Source organism: Podarcis tiliguerta, assembly GCF_965153285.1.
Source record: "Podarcis tiliguerta genome assembly, chromosome: 10".
NCBI classification, from domain to species: domain Eukaryota; kingdom Metazoa; phylum Chordata; class Lepidosauria; order Squamata; family Lacertidae; genus Podarcis; species Podarcis tiliguerta.
In genome coordinates, this window is record NC_139543.1 from 50,654,731 (window position 1) to 50,671,857 (window position 17,127).

General features: G+C 44.1%; 1 long non-coding RNA gene across 2 annotated transcripts in view; it reads left to right on the forward strand.

Annotated features, from left to right (window-relative positions):
• Positions 1-8,366: 8,366 nt before the first annotated feature.
• Positions 8,367-17,127, forward strand: part of LOC310658895 — a 58,344-nt gene continuing 49,583 nt past the window's right edge. The window contains exons 1-2 of one of the 2 annotated variants that reach the window (XR_014502520.1): positions 8,367-8,903; positions 10,360-10,426. This is a non-coding gene — a long non-coding RNA (uncharacterized lncRNA). The remainder of the gene's footprint in view (positions 8,904-10,359; positions 10,427-17,127) is intronic. The other variant, XR_014502521.1, reaches the window with a different exon arrangement.

Here is a 17,127-nt window from a genome sequence, read left to right on the forward strand (position 1 = left end):
TTTAGCGTCAGGATAGCAGGAGCGAACTGCCATTTTATTGCTGTAGCTAACATGCAGTGAGTTTAAAATGCAAAACTGCACATGGTTGGCAAACTGGGTTTTGTTTGCATTTTAGCTTGAACATATCTGTAGTGTGGAAGCAGTAATGCATGGAATGTGGGGGGGTGGGGAGAGAAATGCAAATGGGTCACAACCTCAAAGTCATCAGCTGGTTAGTTTCCTCCTCTTTAGCCTCAGTTTTGTCCATGTGGAACTCAGCAGGAAGGAGGATGGGGGCGAAATTGGAATTAGGCTGTGTACATGTTACTGGCTTAAAACAAAGCTAGGTCATTCTTTTTCTGAATTTGGATTGAAGGTGGTTTGGGGGAAAATACATCACAGAATTCTGGGGTTGGAAGGGAACCCAACGGTCATCTAGTCCAACCCCTTGCAATGTGGGAATCACAGCTAAAGAGTCCTTGACAGATGGCCATCCAGCCTCTGTTTCAAAACCTCCAATGAAGGGGAGTCCATCACTAAATTGCAGCATTTCATGAAAAACACCAGCCTAGATACAGATAGATATACGTTGTGGCTAAGGCCATGTGTATACAGCTTCTCGAACCAGCAGCAGAAACACAGTGGATACAGGAGTGTGTACAAAGCTGTTGTTAGCACTGCCTGTCTTTGGCTCTGGCGCCACCTACTGTCAGTCTCCCTGCCCTCTACCCTATCGGTCCCAATGGGCACCCGCTGTCACTGCTTCTGAAGCGAATTGTCTGCAGTAACAACTGAACATTCCCTGCTCAATCCAAAATCTGCATTCCAGTCCTGCCTAATCCAGCAGAGTGTTATTGTGAAGATTTCACACTAGGAATGGGGAGACCTACATTAAAATCTCCAGTCTGCCAAGAAGCTCACTGGGTGACCTTGCGCAGTCACTTTCTCTCTACCTCGCAGGGTTGTTGTGAGGATAAAATGGGAGGTGGAGAATCACATGACACAACTTTTAGCTGCTCACTGAAGCCCATAGAAGACAATCTTTCTAAGGAGCTGCCTGCATTTTGCCAACGCAAATGAACTGAGAGGAACCATTGCCTGTCAAGCTCGTTGATTGAACTGAGCTATGAACTTTTGTTTGACTGTCATTAGTTCCGGTCCTGGCAGCTGAAACACAGTTCCCCTTTGTATGCATGCTACATTTTCACCTTCCCTGTGGGCTGAAAAGAGGTTTTTATGTGACCTCTTTGAAGGCCAAAGTATATGTCTCTATACCCCTAGATACACACCCTGTCATAACGGGAAGCCGGAAAATGCTGGCAACTTGAATGACTGTCACCCGTTATCCTGATATCCTCTCTATTTCTGGCTCATAGCTAGCAGGTCAGAAGATTTTAAGAGTAACATAATTAGTGCACTGTGCAAAGCTCACCAAGACTGATAAACAGGTTGGGCTTAATGTGACACCGTGGTGATAAAAAAAAAAGGTGAACTGAAAAACCTGGTCAACATATTATGCTATTTATTTATTATTATTGTTACTGTTATTTCCATATATATATATATATATACACACACACACACACACAGTGTGTATACACACACACACACACACACACACACACACATATATATTGCACCTCACCTTTCCTCCACAAAGCTGGAGGGGGTGGCATATGGTTCTTCTCCCACACATTTTAACCTCGAAATAACTCTGTGAGGTAAGTTAGGCCAAGGGATAGTGAGTGGCCCAAGGTCACCCAGTGACCTTTGTGCCTGAGTGGGGATTTGAATCCCCGCTCTCCCAGGTCCTTGTGTAACACTATAACCACTGCACCACACTATATGCCATCAAATGTTTTGTTTTCACGGAGAAAACAAGGAAGGCAGGTCTCTTGTCACACGATTAAGGCTAGCTCCTAGTGAGCAGAACTGCTCAAAGGCTGGAGGTAAACTTATCAGCCTCTGCCTCCAATCCATCCTTTTGAACAACTGGAGTTGGGACAGCTTTTTCTCCTGATTTCCATTGATTCTTGCTTTGTGTGCTTCCTCTACCATTGGACGGTTAAGGAGGTATGAAAGGTACTCAATTCCTTGGGGCAAGAGGAAGGACTCTAGGAGGCCCTGGGGCTGTGAGATTCAGGTCAGATGGTCCTTATCTGCCAGTCTCCAGTTTAACATTCCCCTGATCACCTGCATCATGCTCAGGGATGGCAGCATGGACCAGCTCCCCAGCTGGTGGCAACGTAAACCTGTATCAGTGCCCTGTATCCTCCCAGGGCTTCTTGGTTCATAACAAGGCATTATACCGTCCCCAACATTTTGCCATTGAAAATAGGGATGTCTTAAGGAAAAGCAGGACGTTCCAGGATCAACTCAGAAGCTGGGATGGCTTCTGTAAATCCAGGACTGGCCCTGGAAAACAGGGACACTGAAGGATTTGAGGCATTGCCATGTTCCTCATTACAGGTATATCATCAGATGCCCCATGAGACATAGCGCTCAGAACGGGCCTCAGCTGAAACCAAGCTAATTCGTTTTTTCAAAAAAACTTTTATTTGTGAAATTTTAACAGCTTTTATACACACATCATGCAGTATCCACCACTCATCTATTTTCCTAAGACTTCCCATCCAGCTGTCTGTGGCATTCGAGGGAAATCTTGATCTGCTGCATATCCGGATATTTCACCCATTATCATTTCAAGTCTTCCTTTTTTGATGTTATCTGCTGCTCATATGTTAGGTAAAGGTAAATGTAAAGGACCCCTGGATGGTTAAGTCCAGAAAAGGCGACTATGGGGTTGCTGCACTCATCTTGCTTTAGGCCGAGGGAGCAGGCGTTTGTCCACAGACAGCTTTCTGGGTCATGTGGCCAGCATGACTAAACCGCTTCTGGCGCACGGATGACCGTGATGAGTGCCAGAGCGCATGGAAACACCATTTACCTTCCCGCCACTTTGGTACCTATTTGCACTGCTAGGTTGGCAGGAGCTTGGACAGAGCAATGGGAGCTCACCCCATTGTGGGGTTTCAAACTGCCGATCTTCCGATTAGCAAGCCCAAGAGGCTCAGTGGTTTAGACCACAGCTCGTCCCGTGTCCCTCCTATGTAGGTCAAATTGCATATTGTATCCTCTAAGATAATCTCCAAAACACCTCTACTCTCCTCTTATCTTTAACTCATCCTTATTCCTTAGTTTTGCGGTCATGGTTACTAATTCTATTCTATTAATTTGTTCTGTCAAATTTCCTTCATGTGTATCTCTTCTTTCCTTTTTTAATTTTTTTATTTTTTGCTAATTCAGACTGGTTCATATCGAGCTCATTTTGGGTGAGCCCATTCCAGATCGAACTCATTGAAGCTTACCCATCTCTAGTTACACCTTTGGACATATGTGATCAGAGCATTCAAAGAAGCCCACAAAAATTTCTGGCCTGCACAATTTTTGGTTACCCCATATGCCTGCTCCTGCAAATCTTTTGTTAAGTGCTGAGAGTCTGAAAAGGGGCAGGCGTTTCTTACTCAGCAGACTTGTAAAGAGCTATTCATGATATCATGTGTCATCTCAGCTCATACAGTGCAGGTCCCTGTTCTTGACAACCCTTCCTAGCCCTTTGTCCTTATGATATGCATTTTAGGTCCGGTGTAACCAATTCCCAAAGCATAGCTTTGCTGACTGCCTTTAGCTTGTTGCAAGGAATAGGCAAACTGAGTTGCTGCTGTTGCAATCAACTTTACATGGAGCAATGGCAAAAATTTTAGGTGTATTTGTGTGTGTGGGAAACTTTTTTTTATTTCAGGTGATATTTTGGAAGCTTATGGCAGCCTAGTGACAGGAAGAGGGGAAACTCAAAATGTTCCTGGGAGGAATAGGGGGACAGAACACATATGTTGTTTATGCTGACACATTTCTGTTGCCCATCTCCACAATAATTAATTAACAGATCCCCAGCATAGCCCCCCCCCCCGACTTTCCCTCCCTTTCTTTGACTGTTCAGATGCCTTCATCATCTCCATTTGAATAAAAGCAAGTCTTTGCAATGCTGATTTCTAAAAGCAGAGAGGCAGTGCTGTGTGTGTGTGTATGTGTGTGTGTGTGGAAACTAGCTTTCAGATTATGCAGATAAAAAAGGTATATTGGAAGAGCTATGGAACTTCTTATATAGAAAAGGACCAACTTATTCAGTGGCAGCAAGCTACAAAGAAAATTAGATTAAACCTGAGACTGATTCAGAAAAAAAAGTTTTTTTTCAGGTGTACCGGACTCCACAACGTATTTGTAGGAAGGCACTGTCTAATACAGGTGCTGAAAATACCTTGCTGAGATAAATGCTTAGGGTTGCTCAGCACAAACATGCCTAGGATTCCACTGTAAATCCACACACACCGTATTCTTCTCTCAAAGACTCCATAGAATTGAAGTTTACCCCTCACAGAGCTACAATTCCCAGCACTCTTAGCAAACCACAGTCCTTAGGATTCTTTGGGAGAAGCCATGTGCTTTAAAGCCATAACGCACGTGCAACAGAACTTTAGCTGAATCTGAGCCTGTATATACAGTATGATCTTTCCCTTTATTTCTTATTTTCTGGGTGGGAGGATAATTGCTTATGTAGCCAGAGAGGCACCATCCATTCTCAAGAGGGAAGTGCCAGCATTCTTACGAGGAACCCTGACGTTTACAGAGTGTTTAAAAAGCCTCAAGTGCATTGAAAAGAAGCTGCGGCTGCACATGGCATTTCCCCACTCCTTGCAAGCAATGGCTGCTGTGCATGTTAACCTCTTCTGGGACTCAAGTAGCAACTGGGGTGGGGCAGAGGATACATTTCAATGGAATAAAGGGCTCGCAGGATTCCAAACTTCTCAGCACAGACAAACGGTGTCTTTCCTCGATGGAACGAAGGAGTCTCTCGTTGAATGTTTTGATACTGTAGATCTGCCTGTGGCATGAGGACAGTTCACATACCCAAACCCTTGGCAGGCCTGCTTTATGGGTGATATTGCTTAACTCAGAACGAAGTGAGTGATTCCAAGGAGTGTTCACCCATGGATATACAGAGGCCATGTCTGCCCTATCCTTTTAGAGTAGACAAGGCAAAGAATCCTCGTAATTAGTTTAAGGATGTGGGGAGTTGTTAGGAGACCCCTCACAGAGCCACAATTTCCAGAGTGGTTAAACAATCAGCCCCTCTCCCCAGGGAACTCTGGAAACTGTAGTTTTCTAAGGAGAATATGGGTTTTCTAACAACACTCAGCATATTTAAGCAACTACAGTTTCCAGGATTCTTTGGGTTAAGCCATCTATATTTAAAGTGATATGATACTGCTTTATATGTACAGTGCAGATGGGGCCATATTTTAAAGAGGCCTTGCTGCATGAGCTCTTGCTTCGGAAAAGCTTTTGGGCAAGACTCTTCATTTGTGTAGCTCAGTCAGTAGAACACAAGATTCTTAATTTCAGGGTTGTGGGTTCAAGCCCCATGTCAGACTAAAGATTCCTGCATTGCAGGGGGTCAGACTGGATAACCCTTGTGGTTCCTTCCAACTCCACAATTCTATGATTCTACCACCTCTTTCCCATCACTGCTACCACCTATTTGCTTGCTGGGCAGAAAGCCAACAATGGTGCAATGCTGCAATGGTGAAGAGTAAGAGCAGGTCCAGGGGGCTCTTGTCAGTGGCCCCTCTGCCTGCCGGGATGTGGGCCCTTAGCAGTTGCAAGCCCTGAATATTCGTTCCATGCATTATGCTACTCATGCAAAAAGAACCGTTCCGAAGCATGCCTTTTTAATGTATAAAAGTACCACTTAAAAATGAGGTTTCTCATATTAAAATGATATCTCCTCCTGGCACTTTACATGTTTTGACAGCCTCTTGGGAAATAAGCAACCATTAACTGGAAGCCATGCTTTGTCTTTCAGTGATGCATGGCAGACGCCACATAAAGTTCGGAGCTTCACATCATCATCCTGAAACGGAGCTCCAGTGTGCTGGAAAGGATAACAACATCCAGCGCTGCCACTTAATTATCCTTGAAAGTGCATTCAGAAGGCCCTTTTCTCCATCTCCAGGTTTGAGCCAGATAATTCTATTTACCTGTGTTGACAGATTTTCCTGTCTGAAACAAATAATTCTGCAAACTCTTTGCTTGATTCATGGACATTGTTTTAGCTTACAAGACATATCTTGCATGGAAAACAAGCCAAGCTACTGGGTTCTGAAGCAGAAATGCCTTCACAATAATAACAACAAATAAATAACAACCCATTGTTTACATCTACTTTTTGATGCAGTTTTAGCTTGTCGTTTACCATTTCCACAGCACTGTTTCCATTTATTACTGTAATCATTTACACAGCACCATCAATTTGACTGGTATAAGAGGACAATTCTCTGCCCTTCAGGACACGAGCTAACACAAAGAAGGGAACAGGGAGATGGACATTGATGTACTGTCAATGTACATGCTGCTTTATGGGGGATAATATAAGCAACAAGACAATACTCTTTCCCTAAAAGCCTGCAACCCAAATGTTGACAGAACAGGAGGTAACAGATGAAAGGGTGGGAGGAAAAGAAAAGACCAGAGTAATAAAGGATGGCTATATGCAATGGCAGTCACACATGTTTAAGCTTAGATTTGGATTGGAAAGAGCTGAGCCCCTGTTCAAAATTCAGGGTGGCTTCAGGCGATCTGACTATCGGCTCCCACTGGTTCTCCCCATTATCTCCAGCAAATACCACAGTACAACTCTGTTTGGCCCTACTGCCCCTGGTGGCGAGTTGCTGGGGATGCTGCCCATTGCAGGGACTGCAGAACTGAAGCCCCCCAGGTTGGAAGTGAAACATTCAACTTGTGGCCAGCGAGCACATTCAGTCACGCACTGTATTGTCAATATGAAAACTCTGGAATTAGAGGGAAGGAGCAAGATTGACGTGTATGCAAATTCCTGCTCTTACCTTCGTAACCACACAGATCTCATTTGAAGGCTCATTAAAGGCCCCTTCAAATCTGGGGTGAAATGCTTTTCTGGTGCTGCCCACTTTTGACATAGGTCCTTCCCTAGCCTGAGTATTCACTGCTGGGCTTAAGTGTTGTAGTTCAAATGAAAGTAATGAGGACACTGTAGTCTGTATACGCCTTCAACTAGAAGAGTATATGTTTTGCTTCAGAGCAAACAGGAGAGTGTGCCAAGCCATCTTGTCACATGCCTCTGGCTTAAAGAAGAAATCCTTGTAACAATCTAAGCTGATGCCTAATTACTTTTCTTTCTTTTTTTACCATTTGAAATATATCTACCATGAAAATATGCATAAAATGAATGATGCAGTGACTAACTGTAGGGCTAGATTACAGCACCTGTGTTTCATTCAATGGGATGAATAGGATGCATGTGTCAGAAAGGGGTGGTTTATTGATGAGTAATAATAATAAATTTACAAGACACAACAGAGCTGCACTGAGCATCACTTCCATAAATTGTGCCTGCTCTGGGATTGTTCATAGATGAAGAGCAGCATGCACACACACACACACACACACACACACACAAATAAACTAAAGTTAGTTGTTCTTGAGCAGCTCAGTAAGAGCACAAGATTTGCACCTCTAAGTCCCTAAATTCAACACCAACATCTACAGCAATGGCTGCAATGTTTTCTTAATACAGCATAAGGCTAGTGTTGAATATGATTTAGCCCTGGGATAGGATTGGGTTCTTCACAGTTTAGACATTACACTTCCCATGTTGATATTATCCAGAGTCTAAGACTGCAACCCTAACTCCACTTACTTGGGAGTAAGCCCAGCTGAATTCAGCAGGCCTTACTTCTGAGTAGATATAGTTAGGATTGCAGTGGCTTAGTTTCTTAAGGGTTGGATCCCAAAAGTTTGCTTATGTGCCTTGCTTTTTAAATAAACAAATTTACCCCCCAAAAAGCAAAATCAGCATATCTTTATCCAATATGTCCCAAACTATAGTTAGCATTTCCTCCATCTTCCATTTTTATATATAAAAAAAGAAATAAAGGGGTGGCATTCTGAATTCCTTGGGCTCATATCCTGGCAAGTACGTTTATGAGCTCAGGCACAATCCTATGCAGAGGTACTTATTTATTATAACTGGGTAACTACAGTATTGCACTTCGTAGTAAACCCCAGTGAAATCAGTGGGGCTCAATTCTTGGGGGGGACGGGGGACGGACCACTGTATCTACATTTGCTTAAGCGTGCTTACATCTCAGAATCTGTTTTGATGCATGTTTTCCAATTGCACGGTTTACTGAAGCTGTTGTCTCCTTCCTCCCCCCCACACCCCTTAAACAATATTTTTTAAAAAATAAATAAATCAGCATTTTTAAAAGTGCCTTGGTAAAACGACACACACACACATCTCTGAAGGCAGGAGAGATGCGACCCCCTTTGTCAAACCCCTTCCTCACCACGCCACCCCTCCAAGCGAGGCCCCTGGAGGAGCAAGCAACCACAATTTTTTGGACTATCGGTTTATTGTGCGGTGGTGCAATATAGTAGGCCCTTTCTTCGACCGACACCCCCGTCTCCTTTCAGCATTTCAGCAGAAGAAGCTCCGCCGCGAGGGGTGTGCGGGGCTGACCCTGGGCACCTTCACCCTGAGCAATGTGCAAAAGCATCCCTCGCGCCCTGCGAGCCTCGCGGCCTTTGACGGCGGCGAGGCAGGAGCAAGGCGAACGCAGCCGGCTTCAGCTTCCAGCCGAGCCCGGCCTTCTCCCCGCCCGCTCCATGTTTCCCCCTCCCCGCCCTCCTCACAGCGCGAGAGGGAACAAAAAACAGGCCCTTCCCCGGCCGCTCCCGCTTAATCTCCCTCCACCCACCGGTTGCCCGGCCAACAAGCCAGACAAGCAGGTGATCCATTGACAGGGAGCAGATGGTCTCCCGCCGAGGTAAGCGAGGCCCAACAAAGAAACCATATTGATCATATTGCTCCTTTCCTATTCTTCGGATGCAGCGTCAGGGCTCGGGACGTTTTCTCACTCGAGCTCCCTCCTTCCCGCCGCGCCGCTGCCGGGCCTGCCTGCATCTCCCTCTGACACACAGGGCGACGCTGCTCCGCCTCCCCCTTGGGCAGCGGAGAACCAAGCAAGGCCTTGAAGGGCTGCCTCAAGCGGAGCTGCAAATGGCGCGCTTCCTTCCTTCCCTCCTCTTTGCCTAGCGCGCCTACAGCCCAAGGCCGGCTAAGTATTTTAGGCTCCTGAGGCAAAGCGCCCCGCAAAATACTTCTTCCCCCATCCTGACAGGGAAAAACGCCACAACGGTTCAATGGCAAGGCGCTGTCCTTTCCATAGCTGTCAACTTTCAGATTTGAAAATACAGTGGTACCTCGGGTTACATACGCTTCAGGTTACATACGCTTCAGGTTACAGACTCCGCTAACCCAGAAATAGTGCTTCAGGTTAAGCACTTTGCTTCAGAATGAGAACAGAAATCGTGCTCCGGCGGCGCAGCGGCAGAAGGAGGCCCCATTAGCTAAAGTGGTGCTTCAGGTTAAGAACAGTTTCAGGTTAAGTACAGACCTCCGGAATGAATTAAGTACTTAACCCGAGGTACCACTGTAAGGGATCAGCAGCCTCACCTGTCCTGGGGACAGTCTACGGGATATCTAACAATCCGGCATAGTAGCGGGAAACAGCGCTGAAATAAGGGAATTTCCTGCAAAAAAAGGGAAGGTTGACAGCTATGGTCCTTTAATGGTGCCCCAAAATCAACTGTTGACACACCATCAGGGCCAGATTTAGGTTTGATGAGGCCCTAAGCTACTGAAGGTAATGGGGCCCTTTATATGTCCAGCTGTCCTTTGTCAACAACAAATCGTCGCTGTTTTTTGTGTTGAATATATGCTATATGGACCTAATAGGTATCTAAATCCATTTGCACATGTTGCCATGCAACCAGTCCATGAGGAATGTAGGCACCCTATATATAGAAATGAGCAAACCAGTGATATTTTAGGGAGCAGGCTAGCAGGCGGGGCCCATGACTTACGTCATAGGAGCCTACACAAAACAAAACACTGTTGCTGTATGTAGGTTTTATTTTATTTGTTTTTTATCTTTTATTTTGGAAATGTACATCCAATTTTTTCCCCTCAAGAGAGTGGAGCCCTAAGCTATAGCTTATTCGTAAATCCGGCACTGCACACCATACATCTAAACTGTAGTTTGTTAATGGGGTGCTGGGATGGTGGCTCTGAGAGGGGCAAACTACAGTTCCCAAGATTCTTGGGGAGATGAGCGAAAGTTGTGTGCTTTGGGTGTGCGGTGTGTATGCAGCCTCAGTTTCTGCCTAATGGCAGGGCCGGCTGCTTCGCAGTTTAATGGATGTATTCCTCGCTTCCCACAGCCTAAGGAAATCCCGAAGCGATGGATCAGGGCAACTTCTGTTCCATTAAGGATTTGATGCCCTTGAGGTAAGGAGAAGAAAGTCATACGCTTGGAGGCACCCTTCCATTCCGTCACATAAAACCACACTTGTGAAAAAGTGGGAGGGGAGGCTGTCATACATTTTGCTGCTTGAGATAAAGTAACAAATAGAAAACCTCACCCCTGTCATGGGTGTAGCCAAGGGGGGGGACAAGGGGGGCAGCTGCTCTCCCTAAATCAATACAAATCTGAGGTTCTTCCCCCTCCCCAACAAAAATCCTGGCTATTCCCATGACCCCTGTTGAGGTACATGGTACCCAGGACTGGCCAAATTATTTTGGCAGCTCTGCTTACTGGCACTGTAATAAATCAAATAGCTAACCATTTGCTGCCCTTTCATGACACCCCAAGTTAGCTTCCTAAGGTGTCTGTCGTATTTTGGCATGGTTCATAAAAGCCGAGCCAAAATATGGCTAAGGACGCGGGTGGCGCTGTGGGTTAAACCACAGTGCCTAGGACCTGCCGATCAAAAGGTTGGCGGTTCGAATCCCCGCGGCGGGGTGAGCTCCCGCTGCTCGGTCCCAGCTCCTGCCAACCTAGCAGTTCGAAAGCACCCCAAAGTGCAAGTAGATAAATACGGACCGCTCTCCAGCGGGATGGTAAACGGCGTTTCCATGTGCTGCGCTGGTTTGCCAGCTGCGGCTTAGTCACACTGGCCACGTGACCCGGAAGCTGTCTGCGGACAAACGCTGGCTCCCGGCCTCTTGAGTGAGATGAGCGCGCAACCCTAGAGTTGGTCACAACTGGCCCTGACGGGCAAGGGTACCTTTACCTTTACCGTATGAAAGGTATAACTGGAGAGGAGATCATGGCCACTTTGTCCTCCCTCCTCTGCTTCTGCAAACTAAGGCATAGTTTGGCTTCACATTTGATCCAAAAACAGTCTCATACGTTGTCTCCCTATGGCAAACTTTGTCTAAACCTTGTGCTTTGTTGGATGACACACTGAGGGATCATCTTTGTTCCACCGCTTTCCCCCATTGTTTAGTGCTGAAGTGGAACAAACAGCAACCACATTTTCTGTGGATTGCCGTTTGTTCCAATTTAGTGCTAAAGAGCATGTTTTCCAGGGGAAAATGGCAGAGCAAAGGCAAAACTGCTCAGACACATGCCTAGAAAGAATGGGACAAACAGAAAACCACTCAGATCCATGCTTTCTAGGCACAGGACAAGCAGAAGTGTGCATAAGCCCCAAGTCCCCCAACTTTTTTTTTGCCATAGACTGCTTGAAAATTGCTGAGGGCTTTGGCTCTTAATGATTTTTCTGCCTGTTGTACCAACTATAATGTGCTGCGAAAGGTGCTATACAATTTTAAATTGTATTTTTACAGACATGCCACGGACCACCTGAATGAAACACTCTTAGACCACAGTTCGGTTTTCTAATCTTTAAGCGCTAAGCTCATAGCAGCATAGCAGTAAGAGGACTAGGAGGAGAGCAAAGCAGCCAGTTTCTCTAGGAACCCACATGCTTTTTTGTTTCCGACGAACCATTGTTTGGCTTAACAGCACATATGATTCAGGTCTGTGTCTAATAATAGGGCTGACCCAGCTATTTCCTCATCTGGTGTTAGCTTTTTTTCCATCCCACATTACTCTTTAATGCTGCTGCTTTGGCATTCTATAAACCCTCTTTCTCATGACTGGCTCAAGACTTTTTAGCACCATGAGTGGCATCATGGCAGAATTTGAGTGCGGTGTCCCAGGAGTCTTTACAGTGTATCAGAGAGTGGCACAGGGTTCATAGGGACACAAGATCAGGAGCAAAACTAGCATAGCTCTGTGTATTTTATTTATTATGGGAATTCATATTCTACTGTTCAAATATTCAAGGCAAGTTCCTGTGTAGACCTTCCTGAGTTATTCCAGGTAGTTTGATTCCAATGGAAGGTTGTGTGCCTATGTGTTGGCAAATTGCAAGTCTTCAGACTGCTGCAAATTGCAGCCTGGGGTGGGGGCATGATGGAACAAGGGCTGTTCCTTTTCCTCTGTTGCATTTTCTTGCTATTTGCCCTGTTATACTTATTGAGTTTGTGGGTATGTTTGGGATTTTCATTGAAAAAATAGCACAGGGCAATGTGTTAAGTCCTCTCTATATGCGCCATAGTCCCAATCCAAATGGGAACCCCACATTGCTTCAGTTTGCAAAAGGCTAAAGAGTGAGATGCATTCACACACATCTGTCTCATCTATTTTGGCCCTCAGACCCAGTCCATTGAACCAAATATTTCTTTGTTAAAACATGCCCTCCTTGAGACAGGAGAAAGGAAAGGAAAATGGCCCTATAGATTATCTCCCCGCCCCCAATCACTTTATTCAAGTCTGGATGCTTATGAGGAATATTTGGAGGCTCTCCGACTGTACAGTCTTTCCCTCCTTCTCAACCATTTATCAGGACCGACTCAGTATTCACTGCTGTGTAGCAAATTGTGATGATACCAACAAGGAAAGCTTGAAAAATGGTTAGCTCTTGTTCACAATTTTGCGTCCTACTTTCATAGCTGTCACATAAATTCACCGCAAGCTTTGCGCTAAGACAAGAGAGAAGAATTTTTTAAAAAAGAAATAGTCTGAAAACAACAGTGACAAAACCCAAGGGCACAGTTTGCTACGGTGTCTGCACTTGTTTGCAGGTGGTTCTGGAAACCATAACTACAGTAGCTGCTTCTAGTGTTTTCACAAGTAGTTGCTGTATAGCTTTTAAGATAAATTTACTCTCCCTTCCCCCAGTCCATTTTACAGTAAATAAAAATGCCCCAAAGGCCTTTTATTTCCCTAAAAGGGTGAAATGTGTGTGTGCGTGCGCACCCCCTCCCCATACACACATGCAAGAAAGAAATGAAAAGAAACAGGTTCTGTGAATAAAGGCCAGACAATGCAGGGTCACAAAGCTGTCTCAACTAATGTCATAGTGGAGCTGCTGGGCCAGCTTACAGAGGACTGCTTGTTCCTTGATGTTTATGGTGATCGGTATAACGCATGTAACACTTTGCGAGTAGTTTTAGGACAAGTGGAAAAGAAAAGGTCTTTCACAATAACCTCTTTTCTGATGCATTGGGAGCATTATGTGCTCCCAAACACCTGTGGTTGACAAAGAAGGAGCTGGGCGAGACAAACATAAATAAATAAATAGAGGGAACAAGAGATTGTTTCGGTGTATGCAGCCCCTCTCTTCTGAGCACAACAGAGCTTTTAGCTTTAAAATGCTCCTTAAGTTAGTCTTTTATGAACTTCAGTAATGGACAGCAGCACAAGAAGCAGAGGGTAATTTAAAGTGATGGCAAAAGTTTTGTTCTGCAAAGGTATTTCAAAAGATAGGATGCTTTCATGCCATTTGAAAACATTTTCTATGTGTTGTGCTTTGTTTTATTATTTACAACCAGGCCTAGCCACAAGTGCCTAGCAGTCTTTGTAGACTGAAGAATTTTGCAGCATAAACCACAAACGCTAGACTATTCCATGGAAAAGACTGGTTTGTAAAAGAAATACATACACAGAGGCACCCTTACTAGGAAGGAAACTTCATTGATCTCAGTGGTGCTTCTGAATAAACATGCATAGTATTGCACTGTTTGGGTGTAATAAACGTATCTGTCAATAAGTGTACTCAGTGATGCTTACTTCTGAGTAGATGTATAAGGGACCACACTGCTCCTATGTATGCATATCTAGAAGTATATTCACTTGAAAAAGTGAGTGAGACCCACCACAAAGTAAGGATGGAGAACAGAGAATAAATATATTTCTGTAATTTTTTTAAAAGAACATATTACTATAGTAAGTTCTTTTTGGACAGACAAAGTTAGGAATACAGTAAATCCAGATTCAGATAGATTTAATGTAGTTGCACAACTAATATGCACTAGCAACCAAGCTTTATGGGTATGTTTAGCCTGGAAAAGAGAAGACTGAGAGGAGATATAGGCATCTTCAAATATCTTAAAGGCTGTCACATGGAAGATGGAGCAAACTTGTTTTCTCCTGCTCGGGGGGGTGGGGGCAGAACTTGAACCAATGGCTGCAAGTTACAAAGAAAGGAGAGTCCAAATAAACATCAGGAAAAACTTTCTGATAGTAAGAAGTGTTTGACAGTGGAACAGACTCCCTTCACTGGAGGTTTTTAAGCAGAGGTTGGTGGCCATCTGTCCTGGATGCTTTAGTTGAGATTCCTGCATTGCAGGGGGTTGGACTAGATGACCCTTGGGGTCCTTTTCAACTCTACAATTCTATGATTCAAAAGTCAGGGGGTGATGGGAGTTGCAGTCCAGCCAGCAGCATTTTGAGTGTCACAGTTTCCCCATCCCTATCTAGACCAAAAATGGTTTTAACTATTATTGTTTCAGAAGGTAGATACATAAGGATAAATATCAGGTTTCCATGTAATAATTTCATATATTTCAAACATATTATTAGATTGTGAGAAATGGTTAAATAATTGTAATGAAGAAATATGATTTGATGCTGCTTCATATATAACTATTCAGGAAAACACACATAATCTTCTTTACAATTTGCACAGCTAGAATGCTTTCTATTGAGATCAGGTTTATTTTCACCCTTCTGGGGCAGGGTAAGGTTTTATATCATGTCATTGAGGTTGGTAGCATTAGAAATAAAGGGAAAATAAAGGGAAATTTAGCATGGAAACAGATGTTGTAATTTAGCATGGTATGGGGTCCAGTTTGGATTATTATATGGATTTTAAAAGCTGTGATTCAGGGCACTGGTTCCCAGAGTAAAATCATGCTGTTTAGGATTGTCTTGAAGGAGAATCCTCAATTTATGAAGGTCATAAAGGAAGGGATTATACAGATAGGTTTTCACAAAGTATCTGATCTGAAGCTCATTGAAATCAGCAGGAGTTTTTAACTCCAGCTTTAAACAAATAATGAATTGAACCCCCAATGCATTATTTATATTAAAGTATACTTTTCTGAATCAGACTGTTAGCAAATCAGATGTTTTAACCAGGGGGCATCTCAAGCTCTTTCAAGATTGCAGGAAACGTAAAATATGTTTACTTGAGAAGCTGAAGTAGAATTCAATGATGTCCAAACAAGAGATGGAAATATACTTATTATATACAGCATACATCCGTCACAATCCCCAACTAAATGCAATAAATAATAATAAAATAAATTGAAACAAAGCCTAAGTGAGAGACCTTGTGGGGTAGTGGTTAGTGTATGGGACAAAAGCTAAAGAGCCCTGGGTTCAAATCCCCACAAAGCATACTTGGTGATTTTGGTCTAGGCATTCTCAGCCTGCCATACTTCACAGGGTTACTACGAGCATAAAAGGAGAGGTGTCTTGCATGCCACCCTGAATTCTTAAGGAGAGTAGGATAAAGGTTGCCAGGGTGACAAATCTACAGAAAGTGGAAGAGGAAACTTAGTAATAAGAAATTACATGCAGATTTGGGAGAGTGTGCTCTAAGTCAGAGTTGGGCAATGTGGTACCCTCCAGAAATTGAACTACAACACTCCCCTTCAGCCCCAGCTAGCATCAGCAGTGGTCAGGGGTGTTGGAAGCTTTAGTCCAAAAGCATTGAAGGGCAGATAATGACCATTCTGAAGGATAAAACAGTATCACTTAGTCTTTAAATGTTGAGTTGACTGTATTAGTACAGAGTAAAATATCAGGGAGTAGGGTAGCAGATTACTAGCTCTTTTGTTTAAGCTATGGCTTGTGAAGTCTGCACAGAAATGAAAGCTTAATCTGAGTCACAGCTCATAGGAAGCCGTCTTCTTTTTTTGGCAATCACTCATAGCTGAGTAAGATTGTCTTCCATAAACACGGTTTTTGGGTTTTTGAAAGACTCCTGTGCGTGAATTTGTTTTATGTGTGTTGATCAGTGCACGTTAACCAACACACAGTCTTTGCAGTAGGGCTCTGTTCCGATGGCATGATGTAGTTACGACAAACCGGTAGATTAAGCCGTCTTCTATCACACTATACACATGGTTTGGGCTGGTTCATATGGGGAGAGGCAGTCCTTGAGGTATTATAGTTTTGAGCATCATAGGGCTTCAGAGGTCAATACTAGCACTGAATTGAGCCAGGAAGTTAATCAGTAGCCAGTGTGGTTGTCATAAAATCAGTGTGCAGTGTTCAGACCTTCTCATCACAGTCAGCAATCTGGCTGCTGAATTCTGCACTAGTTGTAGTTTTTGAACTATCTTCAGAAGCAGCCCAGTGTGTAATGCATTACAGTAATCTAACCTATGGGTTATCAGAGCATAGACATCTGAAGCTAGGTTATAGGGCTAGGAATCACCCTTGATTGAAACCCTGGAGAGACACTGTTAGTTAGCTAGGTGAACTGAAGCATAATGTAGCTTCCTAAAGTTCTGTATTGCATCTGCTGAGGTATATTCTGAATTAAGTTTTTCCAAATATGTCATTAACTAGCAGAACCAACATGCTCTGAAATCAGTGGAGCCCAGGCTGCTGTAGAGTAAATGAATAAAACTTGCAGCAGGCAGAAAAGAAGAGCCTTCAGCAAAGTGTGATAGTGAGGTGCATGTGCTGGTAAAAGTTTTGGGGTTGTTACAAGCCTGTCTCTATCTCCCCATATGAAATGTTGGAGGGTATGCAATGATATCCTATCATGGACCCAGCAGCTGACATTTTGGGCGGCTGGTTCCATGAGAGCAAACCCACTGGTGTCTTCCACCCCTAATTTGAC